Source organism: Lissotriton vulgaris, chromosome 1_1, assembly GCF_964263255.1.
Source record: "Lissotriton vulgaris chromosome 1_1, aLisVul1.2, whole genome shotgun sequence".
Classification (NCBI taxonomy): Eukaryota; Metazoa; Chordata; class Amphibia; order Caudata; family Salamandridae; genus Lissotriton; species Lissotriton vulgaris.
Window position 1 is genome coordinate 1,670,293,953 of NC_141685.1, and position 24,850 is coordinate 1,670,318,802.

The window sequence follows — 24,850 nt, forward strand, 5'->3', positions numbered from 1 at the left end:
GCCTCCCAGACCCACAGATCACCATCACAGGGCAAAAACATAGTGGAAATAGGCAAGAACAACAGCTGGAATGGTATTGTTTTGGACAAGAATATCCACACGTAGGTTCGTGTCTTGTTATGGGTCAACGAAATTGGTGTTGCGGAAAAGACAATCACTTTGGAAAAGTGTGCAGAGCAGCTCAGAAAGACATTCACAAATCTGTCAGAGAATCACGAACATGACATCACGGGAAGGCAGTTCATGACAGGGGTGAAAGATCCACCAGCTCGTCTCAATTAAGCATACAGTCACATGCTACTTTACAATCTCACCCTTCCATGTCTCGTGAGTCGAGATCTCTCTCTCCAGTTTCCCAAGACAGTGAGGAATATGTATGCATAATACCTGATCCTGACAGATTAAAGAATTATCCAAGACTCCCTATACAAATGGGAAACCAGCCAACAAAATCGTACTAGACAGCTGAGCATCACTTAACTACATCTGTGTCAAGGAATTGGACCTGGGCGTAGGACTACGCTACGCTTGCGGAGCGTGCGTAGTTTGGGCTACTACGGGCTATGCGAAATGCACGTCGCACAGTGCAAAAGCGCGCAGCGTAGCGGGCATTTTTGCTTGCTCGCGGTCTTCAACGTCAAGTAGGCGATCGCTAGGGAGCAAAATCAACATCCCAGCGAGACTTTTTCCTCGTTCGCGATCAGCAACATCAAGTTGCCGATCGCGAGCATGGAAAAGAAACCTCCCGGCAAGATTCTCAATGCGGGGAGGTCAGGTTTCTCATTGTGAGTGGTTGTGTAGGCTTGCGACCGCTCGCGATGAGAAACTACCAGTCCACGTTGAGAAAGCTGCTGCTCGAGTACAAATCTACCTGAGCGGCAGAAAACGATGGCTTGCACTGTGCAAGATGCCATTTGCAATGATTGCACAGTGCAAACAAGCATCCGGCACTGTGCAATCAGTGCGAACAGCATTTTCCCTACCGCACTACGAAGTTCGCTTAGCTAAGCGTAGCGTGCGAAGTGCACTCTGGCAGCTATGCGTAGTGCTACTACACAAACTACACCCAGGGTTATACGGAATACAACAAAATGAATCCAAAACCCAGGCTACACAAAGCTGCTGTTCGAGTATACACCTGGATGTCCAAAGAATCACTGATGTTTGGGACAATTTCACACATACCTCACTGACAAAGATAGATCAGTACAAGCTCAAATCCATGTCATTGACGGACAATCACCAGCAGATTGTCTTCTCAGCCTACTCACAGCAGAACACCTGAAGCTAGAAGAGATACTATATCGACTGGCGGATGAACCAGACATCATAAGCAAGGTCCCAAAACTGTTCATAGGACCTGGCAAAATGGCTCACTTTCAGGTTTGTTTACACATCAATGAGCAAATAACGCCAGTGGCTCAACATCACTGAAAACTGCAATTTCACCTACAAAAAGAAGTGGAATGTGAACTACAAGACCTACTCAGGGCAGACATCATTGAGAGATCATCAGGGCCAACCCCTGGGTGTGTTTCCAGTGGTTGTGCCTAAACGTGGGTCAGGAGGCAAGGTGCGCTTATGTGTTGATATGAGAGCACCAAACACTGCAATTGAACGTGAAAGGCACCAGGGGCCCGCATCATTGATATGATAATGTTACTGAATGGGGCTAAAAAATTCTCAAAATGAAACCTCAACAAGGGATATCATCACCTTGAACTCCACAAGAGGTCTCGCTATATTACCACATTTACTACTAACCAAGTCCTCTTCAGGTATAAACAACTTAGCTTCAGTGTTTCACCCGCAGCAAAATATTTTCAAGAGGCAGTGCACAGTCATTTGCCACATTCCTAACACACTGAATTACAGTGATGCTATTCTTATCTTTGGTTCCACCATCCAGGACCATGAGAAAGCACTGGATTGAGTATTCCACACGCTTTTGGAACTAATTTGACACTTAACAGAGACAAATGTGAATTGCACAAATCCACACTAAAGTTCTACGGACACATCTTCTCCAGTGAAGGTCTGAGGCCTGATCCTGATAAGGTCTCCACCATAAGTGACACCCTTTTCCCTTGCCCATGCTAATATCAGTGATGGCCGCTCACTCCTGGAATGGCCAGCAATTGTGCCCGGTATATCAAGGACTATGTCACCATGGAGAAGTGTGGCTCAATGGTTAGAGCGGCAGACCCTGATGCAGAGGTCTAGCCCGGGACCAGTGTTCAATTCCCCGCCTCGGCGGGTCTTGGGCTCAAAATTCCACGGACCTGATAATTTTCGCCTCGGTGCCTATTCTAATCATAGAGTCCCACTCTGCAACTCTGGGCAATAGCTTGCTTAATCTCCACAACGGCCCCCACAACGCTAAGGATGCCTGGCCTCCACCCTGGGGGTGCCCAGGAGTGGACACCTCACAGGGAAAGCCAGGACGGGTTCCACAGCGGTATTCGTACAAGCGCCTTGAGACCCTTGCGGGTGAGTAGTGCGTATCAATTTTTTTACCATAAGTTATCCATTGCATGCACTTAAAAAACAAGGTCAACCCTTTCAGTGGTCTGAGAGGTGCAATCAAGCATTCAAACAAACCAAAGACTCAATAGAGTCTACCATCAATCTCTCCTATTTCAAACCTAGCAAGAAGACAAAACTCACAGTGGATGCCAGTCCTGTGGGACTGGGATCTATCCTAGCCCAGTATTGACCAATCAAGACCACCTGCTGTCCTCCTGGAGTCCATCATCGAAGCCACTGCAGTGGATGTCACTCTTCTAGAAGTAGCCCATAGCCTCCAAACAAATTTGTGAGGAACTTAGATGATCATCAAAGTGCTCACAAGGTTGACATCCAAGAACTGGCATCCTTCCACCAGGTCAAAGAAGAGCTGACAATCACTGCCAATGGTTTGTTGATCAGGGATAAAAGAATTGTCATACATAGGAAACTGCGTCAAGGAGTAGTCAACCTGGCATACAAAGGGTACAGAGGCGTAATGGCTATGAAAAGGGTGCTACAGGAGCGTGTCTGGTTCCTCCCCTCATGGTTGAAATCACTGTTCACAACTGTCTTCAGTGTTAGATAGTCGGTCGAGAAGAGCCCCCCTCGCCAGTGCAAATGTTGGAACTGCCAGAAGGTGTATGACATTATGTAGCTTTGAATTCTTTGGCCCTCTGTAGTCCGGTAAATACATCATCATAATGGATGAATATTCGAGATTCCCTTTGCTCAGAAAGTGTCATCCACAAAGGCAGCCAGTGACATCCCAATACTGGATGAAACGTTCAATGGTGGGGAACTCCTAAAGTAGTTAAAACAGACAATGGTTCTCCATTCAGTGGACATGAATTTGCTGAATTTGTCTCACACCTCAACTTCAAGCACAGAAAGATCACTCCCATGTGGCCTCAAGCTAATGGGATGTTTGAGAGATACATGGCCACACTACAGAAAACTATCCAGCAAGCAGAATTAACAAGGTGAGATGTCCAGATGGCTCAGAATGAGGTGGTAGGGCCTATCAGACCACATCTCACAACACTACTGGAAAATGCTCAGACACTCTAAAGTTGGGTCGAACTGTGTGCACAAGAGTTCCCACCTGGGAAAACACATCCAACTGTGCCCACAGAACTCCAGGGTATGAAGAACTGGCAGAGAGAGACCAACACAAGAAAGCCAAAATGATGAAATACGCAGACACTCAATGAAAGTAAAGAAGGTCTACTATTCAGGAAGGAGACTGGGTATTCGTCAGACAAGAGCAAAGGAAGAAGTCAGAGTGCCCATACTATAAACAACCACTTCAAGTTACAAATATAAAGGGTACCTTGGTCCCTGTGGCCTCTGACAACAAGAGTGTGATGCAAAACATTTCTCATTTCAAGAAGTATAATCTCAGAGCCACAGAAGTAGCGGACATCTCAGAAGATTATGTTTTTGACACTAATCATGAATCAACCAGCAGTCAAAGACCTAGGCCCCCATTAGGATGGCGGGCGGACTTTGCCCGCCCGCCATCCCAGTGCAAAACGGGACCGCCTGCCAAAGGAGCGGCGGTCCCGCCTTGACAATTAGGATGCGCCCACCCCCTGTATTTTTACCATTGTGGTAGGTGGGGCTGAAAGCGCCGCCCGCCGCAACGGTAAAAATGCATGTTGTGCATCTCAAAGCACAACATGACAGGCTCCGCGCGGTGCCTGCCATGTTGCACTTTGAAATTCGGGGGGTACCATAGTTACCCCCCATGTGCACTGCCCACCCCCCGGAGTCCAAGAGGGCCCGCAATGGGCCCCCGTGGAGGGTCTCCACATGCCTTTCCGTGGCGGCATTGCAGCCACGGAAAGGCATGTCTGCAAGACCATCCTAACATGGCTGGCGGTGTCTAATAGACACAGCCACCATATTAAACATTTTCCGCCCCGGTCGCCTTGCGGTGTTTACGTCCGCCACGGTCCCCCCGCCATAGTAATATGGCGGGGGGAAATGGGTGGCGGGCGGGCATTAGTGTCGGGCGGATCGCCACCGCCACCATGGTGGTGGCAATCCGCCCGACATCGTAATGTACCCCTTAGTGTCCCTCTTGTTTTTCCGAAACTTATGGAATTGAGTCCCTTGCGTTGGCCACAGCGATCTTGACCCAGACCTACACGTCTACTTGAAGAAATCTAGAGACTTTCAACAACATGAGGTTCGTTAATTAAGTGGGGGGAGATGTAATGGTGTAACTGTACCTTAACACCACGGTGCTAGAGCCTTGGTGGCAATGTAAGCAGGCAAAGAACAGGAGATGGGGGCTGGAAGTGGGGAGCAGTCGCAGAGGTAGCTGCCCAAGCTCAAGGCATTAGGTATATCAAATACATAGAAATATATTATAACTGCCTCTCAGTGTCATGTATTCTGTCTATGAGAGGCGATCTGACATCCCCCACCCTGTGTTGCTTCACCCTCACCCATGCCCTACATTTTGTTTTCCACCATCCATGTTGTGCCCCCCCACCGCACACTGTATTGTTTCACCCACCTGCGTCCTTTGTAATGCTTTATGATGATTCCCTCACCTGCACCCTCTATGTTGCTATCCCCCACCCATGTTAAAAAAAATAAATGTATTTTGCGCTACTCATTTTTTTCATGTACGGATTCCACTTTGTAAGTGACAAAAAAAGGATGCACTTGCCTACAGAATGACTTTCCCACCAGTCAATAATGTATTTTATTTTTGTTTGTTTTTCTTTAGCCATGCTGCACAGCATTGTTGACGTAGTACACCATGCCCAAAAACCATTGGTCAAGCCAATGAGTCCGAATGTGAGACCTATTGGCATTGTCAGTGCTTGTTTCTAATTAGAGCTGGCTCGTGGGTTCTAGTGACAGGTGGTCAAGCCTAGATTATCACCTTTTAGCTAAAGTTCTTTCCTATTTGGAGGCAATAACCTGCTTGTTGGTGTACCATCAGTTTTCATGCGACCAAGATCATTTCACAGCTATTGCATTAATTTACAATAACACCACCACTACACAGTGAAGAACTATTCTTATAAAATATTTAGTAATTGTTACCATTCCAGATCCAGTGCTGCTATTCTTTAGGACACAGATTTAAAGTATGTCACTGTGAGGAGGATCAGGGTCGCAAAGCCCCACCTGATGTCACCACATCCTGCTGGACCCCTTTACCGTCTGTATAACGATGAAGATGACGCCAAAGGTACGGGCTGCCAGATAATGAAGACCCTTTTCCCCGCCCCACAGCACGACAAACTTGACCCGGAAGTAACGGGACTATGCGACCTGACCAATGGGACATCAGCTGCAAAGGTCAAGAGACGCAGAAAAAACAGGAAGTACAAACCAGTGGCGCGCCCGCTGCGGAAATCAAGGAGAGAGGAGCAGACGCCGAGGAAACGGAGGATTCCACATCGCGACAAGGAGACACCGAGGGAAATTCAACCGAAGACCCGGGAGAACCCGAGACATGGTCCGAGGAGTGGTGGAGCCTGGAAGATACGCACAAGCCACCACAACTCAGGAGAGATGTGGCTGACAACGGTACGTAACGGGTGCCGCGGGAACACAAGGGAGTGGGGTGGGATAATCTGGGGAGGTAGCCTCGCTGTTGTAGTCTGCCCTGAGTTTTTACTGACACGCCTTTGTTCCTCCAATTTTGCATCTAGCTATGTAACTTCCCTAGAATTCCAATTAAAATGCCGAGATGCATGTCTCTGTTCTTCGGCACCCAACTACAACCCCTTCACTTATTTACTCGTCCTCACACGTTGTTTGGGATTTACACGCCAGACAGGGTCAGTGACCGCTATTTCTTTTCTTTATTTGAGTGCTTTCGGTACTCCGGGAGAGCTCTACCAAACGGAAGCGACAAGAACCACCTGAGCTGCTTGTACCTGACCACCTGACACCCCTGAAAGAGAACACTGGAAGACCATCCAAGACTATTTTGTGACATACCAACAAGACTGTCTATTTTCTGTTAAGCTACTTATACCCTTTAATATTAAGGGGTCACTGACTACTATTAATAAAAACTCTACATTATTCAACCCACACGGCCTCCTCGCTTCTGTTTACGACCTTTTCTCCGACAGTCACCTACAAAGCTAGAGTGGCTGTTGAGGGTAGATGTATGAATGTAAATCAATGATTTGGATACACTGACTACATGATCAGAAATATTTACATTCCATGCACTACCTTTGATATTGTCTCTATAGACATCTTGGACCATCTATTTAAATTCAAGACATCTTGTTAGAGGTAGATTACTGCAAGGTGTATTTCATGTGCGATTCTTGCCTAAGTCATATTTCCATTACACACATAGAGATGTACGTACTGGGAAATATCTGGTATAAACTTCGGCCTACCCCATAATATTGTGTCTGCTATTCTACTATTTACTACAGCCACTCCAGAGCACCATCTAAAATGTGGCAGAAACTCCTCTATTGTTTGAAATTGTGGATATTGCCACATCTGAACATGCTGAACCAAGGTTGACCATGTTCCTGTGGATGAGTTTCAACGGAATTCCAGGGTCATTAAGGCCTTTGCGATTGCCGCAGGGCATGTATGTGCTGTGAAGGCTGCCGTTGCTGCAGCAGCTCCCTTCACAGTACTGAAGGTTTGTGAGGAGGTGCATGCTCAAAGTGCACACTTAACAAACTTTTTTTTGGGGACTGAGAAAATAACTGCCCAAAAAAGGAGGTCTTCTTCTCTGTATTAAAACAAATATATGCATTTACAGCAATAATAATAATAATAATAATAATAATAATAATAATAATAATGATGATGATGACGATTATAATAATAATGTTAATACACACTTTTAAGCACCAGTTTAAACACTTACGAGCATACAAAAAGCAGAGCAGTGGAGCCAGAAAAGGCTCAGAGTAGAAAGGAACTATTAATCAAAGCCAATAATAGGGTCACAAAAGAGTCCAAAGATGATAAAGCCTTAAGGGAGGAAGTCAAGCCTAGGTGTTAGTGTGGACCAGTCTTAGGCATCTGACCAATGACTAAAGAATATGTGCGTGCAATTACAGTGAGGATGGCATTATTCAGATGCCATGGTGAAAATGTGGGCCTTTAAGGATTTTCTGACTTTCAAGTGCTTCAGTTCCAGTCTGAAGTGGGTAGGCAAGGAGATCCTGAGGCAGGTACCTGGATGGAGCAGGATTTGGCAGTCAAAAGACCCAGTCATGTAGTACGTTTTCTGACTGCAATGAAGGGCCATTGTAAGTTTTCCCTACCCATATCCGCCAAGCTTCACATGGTTGACATGGGCAGGAAAAACGAATGATCGCTTCCCTACACTCAATAGGCAGGAGGATGTGCGTTATTGGGACATAAAGACTCCTTCGTGGACAGGCCACTTAGCAGAAGTGGAACCAAACTGGCTTTTGCTGGTATAAACAAAGGGCTTTCCCTAACTGTAACTAGTGTGGGGAAACTGTGAGATTAGCGATGCAGAAGAGCACCAATTTATAGTTGTGCTCCCATTATTCCCAACTATAAATATGGTCTTTAGTAACTGTATACTCGATATCATGTTATCATTTGGTCTTCAATTTAACTCTGTTGTTCATAACCAAATGTTTGGCTTCTGTAACACTAGTTCAAGAATAGGTATCAGCAATCAAATATTTTTGGGCTCCATCTATATGCCCCACCACCACCAATCTTCTAATCATTAGTAAAATAATTCATTCAATTACAAGATCAGATCAGCAATAATAACCTCTTACAGGGCAACCAATCTAGCTTCAGATACTGCTGCAGCCCATAGTACACACAACCCATACTGCGACCCTAAAGATAGTTGGAGATGCCCTTTTTTTTTTTTTTTAAACCTTTATTTTAGCGTTCAATCAAAATACAAGCATGGGCCTACAACCGCGGGGGGCCGGCCGCTAGACAAATTTAGACCGCCAATATCACAACACGACACAGCTCATCAGCCGACAACCCAGAGGTCCGGCAGCGATTCAGGATAAAACTTGTATTAGAATGCACAACTGGGTTCCAGGATGAGACAGAGGTTCCATTTTATATTATATAAGAGAGGATCAGGTGCCATACAATCAAACTGAAGAATGCGGGGGACAGGGTAATAGACAGGATATGCATGTAATAACCGCTATAATGGAGCATTGGCGCCAAAGCATATAAATCAGTACAAACGACAACACAATATACATTCAATGTTGCGCCAGTTCTCAGGGCCTGTCCACCCGGGAATCAGGATATCATAAAAGCATAAGCACTAAATACAAGCACACGATAAGAATCCAAATGATTCATAGCTATACTGATCCTTTAAGGAAAGAAAGAGAAGGAAAAGAAAGGCCATAGAAATAAAAAAAAGGCAAAATAAAAAAACCCTTTCCAGCCCCCCACCCTGCACCCCTGCAAATGGCTACAGCCTGACCCCACTAGCAGCGTGCCTGCCGCCCCTAATAACTAAAACCCTAAAGGTAGGAAAAAGAGTGGAGGAGGGCTTATCCATATGGGCTCCCAGCCCCTTTAGTCCCCCCGCCAGAAACAGCCAGCCCCTATCACTAAAAGACAAACGTATGACAACACTATAGAAGAAATTAGAGGGTACCGTGATACACCGCCCAGCCTCTTAGATCAAACAGTTGCAGGTCGAACACTTGTAAAAGCCACTCCAACCCTTCCAGTCCTAGTTGATCTTAACCTTGGCCCTTCCGAACAAGCACACAAACCCCCCCCCCGGCGAGACCCAAAGGCACACAAGGAAGTAATAAAGGAGAAGAGAGTCATCAAGAGTCAATCCATGGCGACTCGCAGGCAGTGAGTCCACAAGAACTTCAGACGCAGAAGAACTCTCCCTCCTAGATGAACAGTCCCAATGTATCCTGCACAGGAGTCGTAGAGTCACCAAGAAAGGAGAAGATGACCCCAAAATGAATGGAAAGTCACAAATAAAAGTCTCCGGGAGGGGAATGCCTTTTGATATTTCCAAAGTCGATAGTGGTGGAAGGTTCGGCAATACAATGACATCCTCGGGAACACCGTCTCCCAGGGCACCATCCGATGGTTCCAATACTTGTTTCCTCACGGGGTTCTCGCACAGAGTCAAAATGGCCGCGGTTTGAATGGCTGCAGATTCCTGTTCCAACAGTAAAGCTGGGTCCGGTTCCACCAGGAGCATCTTAGATAGGCGCGTGTCCAATTTGCTCAATAAGACATCCACATGTGAGCGAAACGCCCACATTTCTGCCAGTATTGACCTCAGCGATGGCTCATGCACCGTTCGATCCATAGTCTCGTGCACGACACCAATCACAATCACCTCCCCGGGTGAATCTGGCATCCTCGGGGGGGACAAAAAGGATCACGAACGGGCAGATGCGGAGGGTGACCGGTCTTTATTCGCAGCCACGGTATACCCGGTTAAGGCCGCAGGCCAGAGACCCCGAACCACCGAACCCCGGCGGGCCCAATACCGGGTCCGCGGGATGCGGACCCCCACCCGCAGCCAACAGCAAGCAGAATCACTCCTCCATCGATGCTGAGCAATAGAAACGATCGCCGCCAAATTCGGGCTTAAACAAAGCCTCCACTCCGATTGACAGGACCCAGCCTGGGTCTCCCGGCCGATGTTGTTGCACTGCAGCCCGGCTGTGAAAGTACTTGAGGCCCCGGTTTCACCGCTGGAGTAGGCCGCAAACTTCAACTCGATGGAACTTCGTCAAACAAGCCGATAAAAGTTTCCGGATTTCACCATCGGAGTGCGGAACAGTTCATGCACACAGAGACTAGGCGTAAAATCAGGATAATGTACAGGATATTGTGGCGGGTTACGGAGGTCGGCGGAGCCGGGAGCCTAAGCAGCCATCTTGTTTGCTGACGTAGCTCCTCCCCCCTGGAGATGCCCTTTTGATTATGAACAACTATGACTCTTGACACGTGGTCCTATTTGACCTCTTTGCAGCCTTCGACATAGTCGGCCAGCATGCATTATTTCACATGCTGCAAACAGGTAGGGGCTTCTCTGACATGGTGCTTCAATAATTACATTTGTACCTCACTAAATGCCACCAGTTTGCCCAGATCCTCAATATCCCAGAACTTACCAATTTCCTGCACAACGCTACATGGCTTTGTCCTCTTCCCCATCATTTTCAACATCTTCTTGTAACTACTTGAACCCAAACTTACCAATAGGAGCAAAAAACTGAAAATCTCCACCATTTATGACATACAGTGAGTTAAAAGCTACTCCAATCGGAGAACAGCCATGACTACGCGGGGATTACCCCACAATGCCATTACAACGCAGGGATTACAACGAAAGTCGTTACAACGACTTTCGCTGGAGGGCGCTGTTGGATAGGGAATAGTTTTAATTTTCTATCCAACACCTTCCCTACTATCAACGTGGGCTGGAGTTAAAATAGAAAATTAAACTATTCCACTATCCAGCGCCCTCCAGCGAAAGTCGTTGTAACGACTTTTGTTGTAAGCCCCGCGTTGTAAAGGCATGCGGGGTAAAAGCCCACGTTGTAACGTCATACAACCACTCTAATCGCATAAAAAATTGATTGTACAGCGTCTTCCTAAAACTTGTCCTGACCATGACAGAATTTCTGGAGTTCACCATTAGTAACAATCACAAATTCAAGCTGTCTGTCTGAAATGAGCTTGAACGGATTCATCCTCCATCTGACACTGAATGTAATATCACTTGATTTCAACTTTCACACTGACCTCTGCTTCAATGAAAATATTAGCAAGAAAATATACACAGGATCGTACGATCTCTCCCCGCTGCAGAAAGTGAATCCCTTCCTCCCCGAACAGACTTCAGAAAGTTAGTTCAAGCTGAAGTCTTCTTGCACTTTGACCTAGGCAATGCCCTGCTCTGCAGTCTCACTGACACCACAATGTTTTCCTTGTGATGAAATTTTACATGCTGAAACCTTGTCTTGAAAGACCTAAAGATGACTGAGTATGTACTATGGCCCTTATTACGATGGCAGGTTGTCGGTGGCGGTCCCTCGGCCATCGTAACAGGGATCTCCGCCTGCCAAATTACAATTGCTTCTGGACGGGTGGCAGTCAGAAACATCGACTGCCATGGTCCCGACAGGTGATCTTTATCTGACCGCCTGTCGGACCTCCCTGTTGTCCCAGAATGGCAACGGGGCCTGTCAGGCACTGCCGTATGGTTTACAATATCCCTTTCTTCCGGTTGTTCTGCAGCAGTCAAACCGCAGCAAAACGGCTGGCGGAAACGGATTTAGGGGACTGTAGCGGGCCCCCCTAACTCCTGGGCCTAGGACATAGGCACTTGGGGGCACCTATGGGGCCCACTACATATCACTACACCATGTGGTAGGCACTGCATAATGTCTGCCATATAGTGCAGGGATATGTGTGGAGAGTAATTTTTATCTTGCGGCTGCTGCTGCAGAGCGCAGCACTCGCAGCAATAGAAAACATGGGCACTGCGACCGCCACGGTGACGGTCGCATCCTAATTTGCCCTGTGGGACCGCTGACTTGTAGGCGTGTGGTACCAAATACAATTGGATGGCGGACGGACAAAAGTCCGTCCGCCATTCTAATGACCGACTGTCTTGAAAAAGAACAATACTTACTTACCTGTAATCTGTAGTATTCCAGTATTGGTGTCTTTTTGATAGATTCACATGCCTGAATCATTCCCCGTCGTCGGAGTGGGAGTCCCACGGTACATAAAAAAGCAATAATTTGCAAAAAATAACCAGCAAACCTTGGTAATAACCAACCAGGAAGTAAAGTAGCCCTAAGCTACAGGAGCAAAAACTCTCACACTCATGACTATCCTAGTCATTTTGTATAAACCAAATTGCAGCCAATCAGGTGTCAGCACCCACCAGAATGCTCTCCCCAGAGGCTCAGGCTCTCAGATTTTCTCGCACAGGAGTTAAACCACTATACTCGCTGAGGAGCCTCTGAAGGGGAGGTGGGCGGGTGCATGTGAATCTATGAAAGACACCAATACTGGAGAACCACAGATTACAGGTAAGTGACTATTGTTCTTCTCCAGTATTGGGGTGTCTTTCATAGATTCACATGTCTGAATCAGAGTAGATAGCAGTACAAACTCAACATGCTCATTAGACGCTCCTTGTATCACAGTATACATGTATGCTTAGCAAAAGAGAATAATATGTCAAAATAAGCGTCTAAAAAGAGCACAGAGGAGGAGGGAGAACAGAGGCTCAACTTATTTGAAAAGATTGCGAAGAACTGCTCTTCCCACGAAAGCATCTGCATCAGTTGCAGTGTCTAAACAGTAATGTTTGGTGAAGGTATGCCTGCTGGACCAAGTCGCTGCTCTACAAATCTGATGGAGAGGCACACCAGCAAAGAGAGCAGTAGAAGAGGAGACCGCTCTTGTAGAATGGGCTCTTGGCAGAGCTTGTAGAGGTCTTTCCGCTTGTTGGTTACATAGGCTAATTGCTGAAGACACCCATCGGGCTATAGTTTGTTTGGATACAGCATATCCTTGACGTAGTCTTCAGTATGCTACAAATAATTGATCTGTCTTTCTTAATGCAGCAGTTCGTTGGATATAGAATTTGAGACATCTTCTGATGTCTAACGAATGTAAGGCTCTTTCCGTCGTTGTTTGTGGATTTTGAAAGTATGTCTTTAAAATCACCGGTTCATTAAGATGAAAGTCAGCGGGAACCTTTGTCATGTAGGTCGGATTAGTACGCAGTACTACTGAATTTGACGTAAATTGTAAAAAAGGAGATTTAGTAGTGAATACTTGAATGTCACTGACCCTTCTAGCTGACGTTAGTGCTAAGAGTAAGGAAACTTTCCATGAAAGGCACTTGAGATCCACTTTGTGAATAGGCTCAAAGGGGAGAGGCATAAGCTGAGCGAGCACCACATTTAAATACCAGGATGGAGGTGGACGTCGAACAGGAGGAAACATTCGAAATAAGCCTTTGAAAAATTGTTGAATTATTCTTGATGAATACAGGGAAGTAGTTCCGTCCTGACGGAAACTGGAGATGGCAGCCAAAAATACTTTCAGAGTGGAGTGAGAAAGCCCCAATCTGGCAAGATGAAGGAAGAACGGTAAGATCTTTTGTGGTGTAGCTTGAATTGGATGAAGATTAGCCAACTGACACCAGGCACAAAACCTTTTCCATTTGAGCTTGTAAGTTTTAACTGTGGCCGGCGCCCTAGCGTTGGCTAGAACCTCTAGACAATCTGCCGGAATGTCTAAATGGGCGAACTCAATGTGTTGAGGAGCCATGCTGCTAATTTGAAGGAGGCTGTGTCCGGGTGGCAAATTTGACCCCCTTGTACCGTCAATAGATTCGGTATTGGTGGCAACTGAATGGGTTTGCACTCCGAGATGAGGAGAAGTTCAGTGAACCAATACTGTCGAGGCCACCTGGGCGCAATAAGGATCAGGCGGCATGGTTGCCTCTTCATCTTTCTGATGACCTTGTGAACCAACGGAATTGGAGGAAAGGCGTAAGCATATATCTGAGACCAGTTTCTCTAAAGCGCATCCCCGCATGATTTCTTGTGGGGAATCCAACTTGAAAAGTGTGGGCATTTGCGGTTTTGATTCGTTGCAAACAATTCCAGGTCGGGGTGACCCCACTCCCGAAATACCCAATCCAGATCGGTTGGTGTTACTCCCACTCGTGATAGGATATTGCAGACCGACTGAGAGAGTCTGCTAACAAGTTGGAAACCCCTGGAGCGTGAACTGCTGACAGATTGATGTTGTGATCCAGAGTCCAATCCCAAATCTCCTGCGCCTGCTGAGATAGTAGGGCCGATCTTGTCCCTCCCTGTTTGTTTAAGTAATGCATACTTGTTGTATTGTCTGTTCGAATCAGAACTCTGGATTCTTCGATGACTGCTCGAAAGGACTTTAAGGAAGGAAAAATGGCTCGTAGTGCTAACAGATTTATGTGCCACTTCCTCTGTTGCACACTCCATCTTCCGTTGACCGTCAACCCCTGAAGGTGTGCGCCCCATCCTTCCAGGGATGCATCTGTGGTGATGGTAAATCTTGGTACATCTGTCAGGAATGAACATCCATTACTTAGATTGTCTCTGTTTATCCACCATTGGAAAGTCTCTTTCATTCGCAGAGTTATGCTGATCATGTCTTCGAATGACCCTGAAATTTGTATCCATTGGAGACTGAGTTCCTCCTGTAAGGGTCTCATTCTGAGACGGCAGTTGGGAGTTAGAGGGATGCACGAGGAGATCATCCCTAGGAAAGACTTGAACAGCCGAACGGAAACATACTCTTTTTGCAGTAGAAGTGAAGCCATCTTGTAGATTTTGAGTTACCTTTCTTTTGAAACGAAAGCCTGAGTCAGCTGAAGGTCTAAAGTGGCTCCCAGGAAAGATTTTCTTCGAGCCGGAATCAAACGTGATTTCTCGAAGTTGACTGAAAGACCCAGAGACTGAAAAAGCGACAGGCACCTTTGAACGTGCACCTTTGCTGTTCCCAGAGAACTGGCCTTTATAAGGCAGTGATCCAAATATGGAAAAATGTGAATGCCTTCCAAAAGAAGGTGTGCTGCCACTGGAGCTAATACCTTTGTGAAAACTCTGGGAGCTGAACGAAGTCCAAAAGGGTGGACCTTGAATTGAAAGTCCCTGCCAGCCACTCTGAACCTTAGGAACTTCCTGTGCCTGGGAAGGATGGGCACATGGAAATATGCATCCTGAAGGTCGAGGGTTGCCATGTGATCCCCTTCTGAGAGAAACTGGAGGATTTATCAAAGCGTTAACATACGAAAGGACAATTTTTTGAGGTATTTGTTGAGGGCACGCAGGTCGAGGATAGGGCGCCATTCTGCTGACTTCTTGCATATGAGGAAAAATCTTGAATAAAACCCTCTTCCTCTTTGAAGTTGGGGAACTTTTTTGATCGCTTCTTTCCCAAATCATTGCATGTATTTGGGAGAACAGCTCCTTTAGATGAGCTGGTGGTGGACCCTTTGGAGTTGAATTTGGAGCGGATTTGCCAAATTCCAATGCTTGGCCCCTGGCCACTACATCCAGGTCCCACTTGTCTGTAGTAATTTTTGACCAATTCAATAAGAAACATGATATTTTTCCTCCAATTTTCGATTTTAGGAAGGGTAGAGATGGTGGCAGGCTGTCCGTCTCATTTATTCTTGGAGGAGTCTCTTCCTCGATAAGAAGACTTCCTTCTCGCCTGTGAATAATTGTTTCCTCGTTGACCGTACGTTTGTTGCTTGTATGGCTGGTATCTTTGATTATTTTGAGAGGTTTGATATGTACGTTGTTGAGAGTAACGCCCTCTGTTGGTAAAATGTCCACGTCCTCTTGCGCCACGAAAGGACGGCTTACGAAATTGAAAACTTCCTAGCGATCTTGCTGTCTCCGTGTCTTTCGTTATGGTCTGTAATGCTTCATCCACATGTTGACCAAAGAGAAACTCCCCATCATAAGGCATGTCTATGATCTTTGACTGAACTTCTTGACGGAAAGATGTCGATTTCAGCCAACCTTGCCTTCTCAGCACTGCAGCCCCTGCCAGTTGCCTGAAAGCAGTAGCTGCTACATCAACTGCAGCATCAATGATCTCTACGGAGGTACATTGTCCTTCGTGCAATATCTTCCTTGCCTCAGATCTTTCGGGTTCCGGAAGCTTGTCGATGTATGGCGATCTGTCTGACCACATCTGCCTGTCGTATCTCCCTAAAATCGCTAGGGAATTGGCAGCACGCACTGTAGTTGCTACTATAGTCAAAACCTTCTTGCCGATGGAATCCAGCCGTCTGTCATCTCTGTCCGGTGGAGCAGATATTTGCGAAGATGGATTTCTTGCGCGTCTCTGAGCCGCCTGGGTGACAACTGACTCAAACTTCGACTGTCCTATAAGGCACGCTGGGGAAGTGAGAGGTGCCTTATACTTTTTATCTATCCGAGGCAGCACAGCCGGAAGAGAATTCGGTGCAGACATTATCTTTAGGCCCTCTTTCCAAATAAAGTAAATTATTGGAAGTGTCTTAACCTGTTTCTGTGGTTGATCTTTAAAATCATACAGTAAACAGTCATACTGTTTAGTTTCCATAGTGATTAAGAATCTTTTTGTCGCTCCTTCCATTATAAGATGGAACCCTCCGATATCAACAGGTGGAGAGTCTGCAGCAGGTGGGTCTGTTGGAGGAGGTGTTTGTGTTAGATAATCGTCCCACTCCGACGATACTGATTTATCATCAACCTCTCCTTCCTCTCTGTCATCAGAAGTGACATCCCCTTGTGTGTGTTGAGATGATATAGGAGAAGGAGGAACTGTAGGTCGTTTCTCTGAAGTTGGTATCGGAGAAGATTGCCTTGAAGGTCTAAAACTTGATGTAGAAGCTTGAGGCATAGGTGTAGAAAGGTGTGATTCACCCGATTCAGATGGTGGGAATCGGCAATAGTAGTCATTTAGCATGTATTGAAAATTGTTGAGGAGATCTAAGGGCATCTGTGCTGTATGTCCAGAGGTAGGAGCCCTACCCTGAGGTTCAAGGAAGTGTTGTTCTTCTTCCTCTTCTTGGTCCTCATCTTTGCACTTTATAAGCAGCTCAGATGGACTCCTGGCTGCATGAAATCTCTCATCCTCCTCAGAGTCTAACAATTGCTCCAGCCACTTTAGCGGGGAAAGAACCGTTAAAGAAGAACCCCGTCTTTCTAATAAGTAAGCTGTCGTAGATGGTGATGGCAAAGAAACTGCCGACGACGCAGCAGACCAGACTTGCAACTCCTTACATGATGAAAGTGGAGGAGTCGACGGAACAACCGTCGGCGGTGCCATTGATGGAGAAGGTGGAACAGTAATGGCCATCGACGGTACAGTAAATTTCGTTGAAGGTACATTCATTGTCGACAATGTTTTCGACGATGTCTTTGTCAACGAGGCAATCTTCGTCGACGATGTTCTTGACGACAAGGTAGTCTTCGATATCAACAGGTCGGGGTGACCCCACTCCCGAAATACCCAATCCAGATTGGTTGGTGTAACTCCCACTCGTGATAGGATATTGCAGACCGACTGAGGGAGTCTGCTAACACGTTGGAAACCCCTGGAACGTGAACTGCTGACAGATTGATGTTGTGATCCAGAGCCCAATCCCAAATCTCCTGCGCCTGCTGAGATATTAGGGCCGGTCTTGTCCCTCCCTGTTTGTTTAAGTAATGCATACTTGTTGTATTGTCTGTTCGAATCAGAACTCTGGATTCTTCGATGACTGCTCGAAAGGACTTTAAGGAAGGAAAAATGTCTTGTAGTGCTAACAGATTTATGTGCCACTTCTTCTGTTGCACACTCCATCTTCAGTTGACCGTCAACCCCTGAAGGTGTGCGCCCCATCCTTCCAGGGATGCATCTGTGGTGATGGTAAATCTTGGTACATCTGTCAGGAATGAACATCCCTTTCTTAGATTGTCTCTGTTTATCCACCATTGGAAAGTCTCTTTCGTTCGCGGAGTTATGCTGATCATGTCTTCTCTTCGAATGACCCTGAAATTTGTATCCATTGGAGACTGAGTTCCTCCTGTAAGGGTCTCATTCTGAGACGGCAGTTGGGAATTAGAGGGATGCACGAGGAGATCATCCCTAGGAAAGACTTGAACAGCCGAACGGAAACATACTCTTTTTGCAGTAGAAGTGAAGCCATCTTGTAGATTTTGAGTTACCTTTCTTTTGAAACGAAAGCCTGAGTCAGCTGAGTGTCTAAAGTGGCTCCCAGGAAAGATTTTCTTTGAGTCGGAATCAGAGGTGATTTCTCGAAGTTGACTGAAAGACCCAGAGACTGAAAAAGCGACAGGCACCTTTGAACGTGCACCTTTGCTGTTACCAGAGAACTGGCCTTTATAAGGCAGTCGTCCAAATATGGAAAAATGTGAATGCCTTCCAAAAGAAGGTGTGCTGCCACTGGAGCTAATACCTTTGTGAAAACTCGGGGAGCTGAGCGAAGTCCAAAAGGGTGGACCTTGAATTGAAAGTCCCTGCCAGCCACACTGAACCTTAGGAACTTCCTGTGCTTGGGAAGGATGGGCACATGGAAATATGCATCCTGAAGATTGAGGGTTGCCATGTGATCCCCTTCTGAGAGAAACTGGAGGATTTATTGAAGCGTTAACATCTGAAAGGACAATTTTTTGAGGTATTTGTTGAGGGCACGCAGGTCGAGGATAGGGCACCGTTCTGCTGACTTCTTGCATATGAGGAAAAATCTTGAATAAAACCCTCTTCCTCTTTGAAGTTGGGTAACTTTTTTGATCGCTTCTTTCCCAAATCATTGCATGTATTTGGGAGAACAGCTCCTTTAGATGAGCTGGTGGTGGACCCTTTGGAGGTGAATTTGGAGCGGATTTGCCAAATTCCAATGCTTGGCCCCTGGCCACTACATCCAGGTCCCACTTGTCTGTAGTAATTTTTGACCAATTCAATAAGAAACATGATATTTTTCCTCCAATTTTCGATTTTAGGAAGGGTAGAGATGGTGGCAGGCTGTCCGTCTCATTTATTCTTGGAGGAGTCTCTTCCTCGATAAGAAGACTTCCTTCTCGCCTGTGAATAATTGTTTCCTCGTTGACCGTACGTTTGTTGCTTGTATGGCTGGTATCTTTGATTATTTTGAGAGGTTTGATATGTACGTTGTTGAGAGTAACGCCCTCTGTTGGTAAAATGTCCACGTCCTCTTGCACCACGAAAGGACGGCTTACGAAATTGAAAACTTCCTAGCGATCTTGCTGTCTCCGTGTCTTTCGTTATGGTCTGTAATGCTTCATCCACATGTTGACCAAAGAGAAACTCCCCATCATAAGGCATGTCTATGATCTTTGACTGAACTTCTTGACGGAAAGATGTCGATTTCAGCCAACCTTGCCTTCTCAGCACTGCAGCCCCTGCCAGTTGCCTGAAAGCAGTAGCTGCTACATCAACTGCAGCATCAATGATCTCTACGGAGGTACATTGTCCTTCGTGCAATATCTTCCTTGCCTCAGATCTTTCGGGTTCCCGAAGCTTGTCGATGTATGGCGATCTGTCTGACCACATCTGCCTGTCGTATCTCCCTAAAATCGCTAGGGAATTGGCAGCACGCACTGTAGTTGCTACTATAGTCGAAACCTTCTTGCCGATGGAATCCAGCCGTCTGTCATCTCTGTCCGGTGGAGCAGATATTTGCGAAGATGGATTTCTTGCGCGTCTCTGAGCCGCCTGGGTGACAACTGACTCAAACTTCGACTGTCCTATAAGGCACGCTGGGGAAGTGAGAGGTGCCTTATACTTTTTATCTATCCGAGGCAGCACAGCCGGAAGAGAATTCGGTGCAGACATTATCTTTAGGCCCTCTTTCCAAATAAAGTAAATTATTGGAAGTGTCTTAACCTGTTTCTGTGGTTGATCTTTAAAATCATACAGTAAACAGTCATCCTGTTTAGTTTCCATAGTGATTAAGAATCTTTTTGTCGCTCCTTCCATTATAAGATGGAACCCTCCGATATCAACAGGCGGAGAGTCTGCAGCAGGTGGGTCTGTTGGAGGAGGTGTTTGTGTTAGATAATCGTCCCACTCCGACGATACTGATTTATCATCAACCTCTCCTTCCTCTCTGTCATCAGAAGTGACATCCCCTTGTGTGTGTTGAGATGATATAGGAGAAGGAGGAACTGTAGGTCGTTTCTCTAAAGTTGGTATCGGAGAAGATTGCCTTGAAGGTCTAAAACTTGATGTAGAAGCTTGAGGCATAGGTGTAGAAAGGTGTGATTCACCCGATTCAGATGGTGGGAATCGGCAATAGTAGTCATTTAGCATGTATTGTAAATTGTTGAGGAGATCTAAGGGCATCTGTGCTGTATGTCCAGAGGTAGGAGCCCTACCCTGAGGTTCAAGGAAGTGTTGTTCTTCCTCTTCTTGGTCCTCATCTTTGCACTTTATAAGCAGCTCAGATGGACTTCTGGCTGCATGAAATCTCTCATCCTCCTCAGAGTCTAACAATTGCTCCAGCCACTTTAGCGGGGAAAGAACCGTTAAAGAAGCACCCCGTCTTTCTAATAAGTAAGCTGTCGTAGATGGTGATGGCAAAGAAACTGCCGACGACGCAGCAGACCAGACTTGCAACTCCTTACATGATGAAAGTGGAGGAGTCGACGGAACAACCGTCGGCGGTGCCATTGATGGAGAAGGTGGAACAGTAATGGCCATCGACGGTACAGTAAATTTCGTTGAAGGTACATTCATTGTCGACAATGTATTCGACGATGTCTTTGTCAACGAGGCAATCTTCGTCGACAATGTTCTTGACGACAAGGTAGTCTTCGATATCAACAGGTCGGGGTGACCCCACTCCCGAAATACCCAATCCAGATTGGTTGGTGTAACTCCCACTCATGATAGGATATTGCAGACCGACTGAGGGAGTCTGCTAACACGTTGGGAACCCCTGGAACGTGAACTGCTGACAGATTGATGTTGTGATCCAGAGCCCAATCCCAAATCTCCTGCGCCTGCTGAGATATTAGGGCCGGTCTTGTCCCTCCCTGTTTGTTTAAGTAATGCATACTTGTTGTATTGTCTGTTCGAATCAGAACTCTGGATTCTTCGATGACTGCTCGAAAGGACTTTAAGGAAGGAAAAATGTCTCGTAGTGCTAACAGATTTATGTGCCACTTCTTCTGTTGCACACTCCATCTTCAGTTGACCGTCAACCCCTGAAGGTGTGCGCCCCATCCTTCCAGGGATGCATCTGTGGTGATGGTAAATCTTGGTACATCTGTCAGGAATGAACATCCCTTTCTTAGATTGTCTCTGTTTATCCACCATTGGAAAGTCTCTTTTGTTCGCGGAGTTATGCTGATCATGTCTTCTCCTCGAATGACCCTGAAATTTGTATCCATTGGAGACTGAGTTCATCCTGTAAGGGTCTCATTCTGAGACGGCAGTTGGGAATTAGAGGGATGCACGAGGAGATCATCCCTAGGAAAGACTTGAACAGCCGAACGGAAACATACTCTTTTTGCAGTAGAAGTGAAGCCATCTTGTAGATTTTGAGTTACCTTTCTTTTGAAACGAAAGCCTGAGTCAGCTGAGTGTCTAAAGTGGCTCCCAGGAAAGATTTTCTTTGAGTCGGAATCAGACGTGATTTCTCGAAGTTGACTGAAAGACCCAGAGACTGAAAAAGCGACAGGCACCTTTGAACGTGCACCTTTGCTGTTACCAGAGAACTGGCCTTTATAAGGCAGTCGTCCAAATATGGAAAAATGTGAATGCCTTCCAAAAGAAGGTGTGCTGCCACTGGAGCTAATACCTTTGTGAAAACTCGGGGAGCTGAGCGAAGTCCAAAAGGGTGGACCTTGAATTGAAAGTCCCTGCCAGCCACTCTGAACCTTAGGAACTTCCTGTGCCTGGGAAGGATGGGCACATGGAAATATGCATCCTGAAGATCGAGGGTTGCCATGTGATCTCCTTCTGAGAGAAACTGGAGGATTTATTGAAGCGTTAACATCTGAAAGGACAATTTTTTGAGGTATTTGTTGAGGGCACGCAGGTCGAGGATAGGGCACCATTCTGCTGACTTCTTGCATATGAGGAAAAATCTTGAATAAAACCCTCTTCCTCTTTGAAGTTGGGGAACTTTTTTGATCGCTTCTTTCCCGAATCATTACATGTATTTGGGAGAACAGCTCCTTTAGATGAGCTGGTGGTGGACCCTTTGGAGGTGAATTTGGAGCGGATTTGCCAAATTCCCCTGCTTGGCCCCTGGCCACTACATCCAGGGCCCACTTGTATGTAGTAATTTTTGACCAATTCAATAAGAAACAGGATATTTTTCCTCCAATTTTCGATTTTAGGAAGGGTAGAGATGGTGGCAGGCTGTCCGTCTCATTTATTCTTGGAGGAGTCTCTTCCTCGATAAGAAGACTTCCTTCTCGCCTGTGAATAATTGTTTCCTCGTTGACCGTACGTTTGTTGCTTGTATGGCTGGTATCTTTGATTATTTTGAGAGGTTTGATATGTACGTTGTTGAGAGTAACGCCCTCTGTTGGTAAAATGTCCATGTCCTCTTGCGCCACGAAAGGACGGCTTACGAAATTAAAGACTTCCTAGCGATCTTGCTGTCTCCGTGTCTTTCGTTATGGTCTGTAATGCTTCATCCACATGTTGACCAAAGAGAAACTCCCCATCATAAGGCATGTCTATGATCTTTGACTGAACTTCTTGACGGAAAGATGTCGATTTCAGCCAACCTTGCCTTCTCAGCACTGCAGCCCCTGCCAGTTGCCTGAAAGCAGTAGCTGCTACATCAACTGCAGCATCAATGATCTCTGCGGAGGTACATTCTCCTTCGTGCATTATCTTCCTTGCCTCAGATCTTTCGGGTTCCGGAAGCTTGTCGATGTATGGCGATCTGTCTGACCACATCTGCCTGCCGTATCTCCCTAAAAACGCTAGGGAATTGGCAGCATGCACTGTAGTTGCTACTATAGTCGAAACCTTCTTGCCGATGGAATCCAGCCGTCTGTCATCCCTGTCCGGTGGAGCAGATATTTGCGAAGATGGATTTCTTGCGCGTCTCTGAGCCGCCTGGGCGACAACTGACTCAAACTTAGACTGTCCTATAAGGCACGCTGGGGAAGTGAGAGGTGCCTTATACTTTTTATCTACCCGAGGCAGCACAGCCGGAAGAGAATTCGGTGCATACATTATCTTTAGGCCCTCTTTCCAAATAAAGTAAATTATTGGAAGTGTCTTAACCTGTTTCTGTGGTTGATCTTTAAAATCATACAGTAAACAGTCATCCTGTTTAGTTTCCATAGTGATTAAGAATCTTTTTGTCGCTCTTTCCATTATAAGATGGAACCCTCCGATATCAACAGGCGGAGAGTCTGCAGCTGGTGGGTCTTTTGGAGGAGGTGTTTGTGTTAGATAATCGTCCCACTCCGACGATACTGATTTATCATCAACCTCTCCTTCCTCTCTGTCATCAGAAGTGACATCCCCTTGTGTGTGTTGAGATGATATAGGAGAAGGAGGAACTGTAGGTCGTTTCTCTGAAGTTGGTATCGGAGAAGATTGCCTTGAAGGTCTAAAACTTGATGTAGAAGCTTGAGGCATAGGTGTAGAAAGGTGTGATTCACCCGATTCAGATGGTGGGAATCGGCAATAGTAGTCATTTAGCATGTATTGTAAATTGTTGAGGAGATCTAAGGGCATCTGTGCTGTATGTCCAGAGGTAGGAGCCCTACCCTGAGGTTCAAGGAAGTGTTGTTCTTCTTCCTCTTCTTGGTCCTCATCTTTGCACTTTATAAGCAGCTCAGATGGACTTCTGGCTGCATGAAATCTCTCATCCTCCTCAGAGTCTAACAATTGCTCCAGCCACTTTAGCGGGGAAAGAACCGTTAAAGAAGAACCCTGTCTTTCTAATAAGTAAGCTGTCGTAGATGGTGATGGTAAAGAAACTGTCGACGACGCAGCAGACCAGACTTGCAACTCCTTACATGATGAAAGTAGAGGAGTCGACGGAACAACCGTCGGCGTTGCCATTGATGGAGAAGGTGGAACAGTAATGTCCATCGACGGTACAGTAACCTTCATTGAAGGTACATTCATTGTCGACAATGTTTTCGACGATGTCTTTGTCAACGAGGCAATCTTCGTCGACGATGTTCTTGACGACAAGGTAGTCTTCGATATCAACAGGCGGAGAGTTCGCAGCAGGTGGGTCTGTTGGAGGAGGTGTTTGTGTTAGATAATCGTCCCACTCCGATGATAGTGATTTATCATCAACCTCTCCTTCCTCTCTGTCGTCATCAGAAGTTACATCCCCTTGTGTGTGTTGAGATGGTATAGGAGAAGGAGGAACTGTAGGTCGTTTCTCTGAAGTTGGTATCGGAGAAGATTGTCTTGAAGGTCTAAAACTTGATGTAGAAGTTTGAGGCATATGTGTAGAAAGGTGTGATTCGCCCGATTCAGATGGTGGGAATTGGCGATAGTAGTCATTTAGCATGTATTGTAAATTGTTGAGGAGATCTAAGGGCATCTGTGCCGTATGTCCAGAGTTAGGAGCCCTACCCTGAGGTTCAAGGAATTGTTGTTCTTCTTCCTCTTCTTGGTCCTCATCTTTGCACTTTATAAGCAGCTCAGATGGACTCCTGGCTGCATGAAATCTCTCATCCTCCTCAGACTCCTCATCCTCCTCAGAGTCTAACAATTGCTCCGGCCACTTTAGCGGGGAAAGAACCGTTAAAGAAGAACCCCGTCTTTCTAATAAGTAAGCAGTCGTAGATGGTGA

The 24,850-nt window shown here is 46.2% G+C and overlaps 1 pseudogene; it reads right to left on the minus strand.

Moving 5' to 3' along the window:
• LOC147751037 (uncharacterized) overlaps window positions 1-14,519 on the minus strand; it is a 35,001-nt pseudogene extending 20,482 nt beyond the window's left edge.
• Window positions 14,520-24,850: the final 10,331 nt, after the last annotated feature.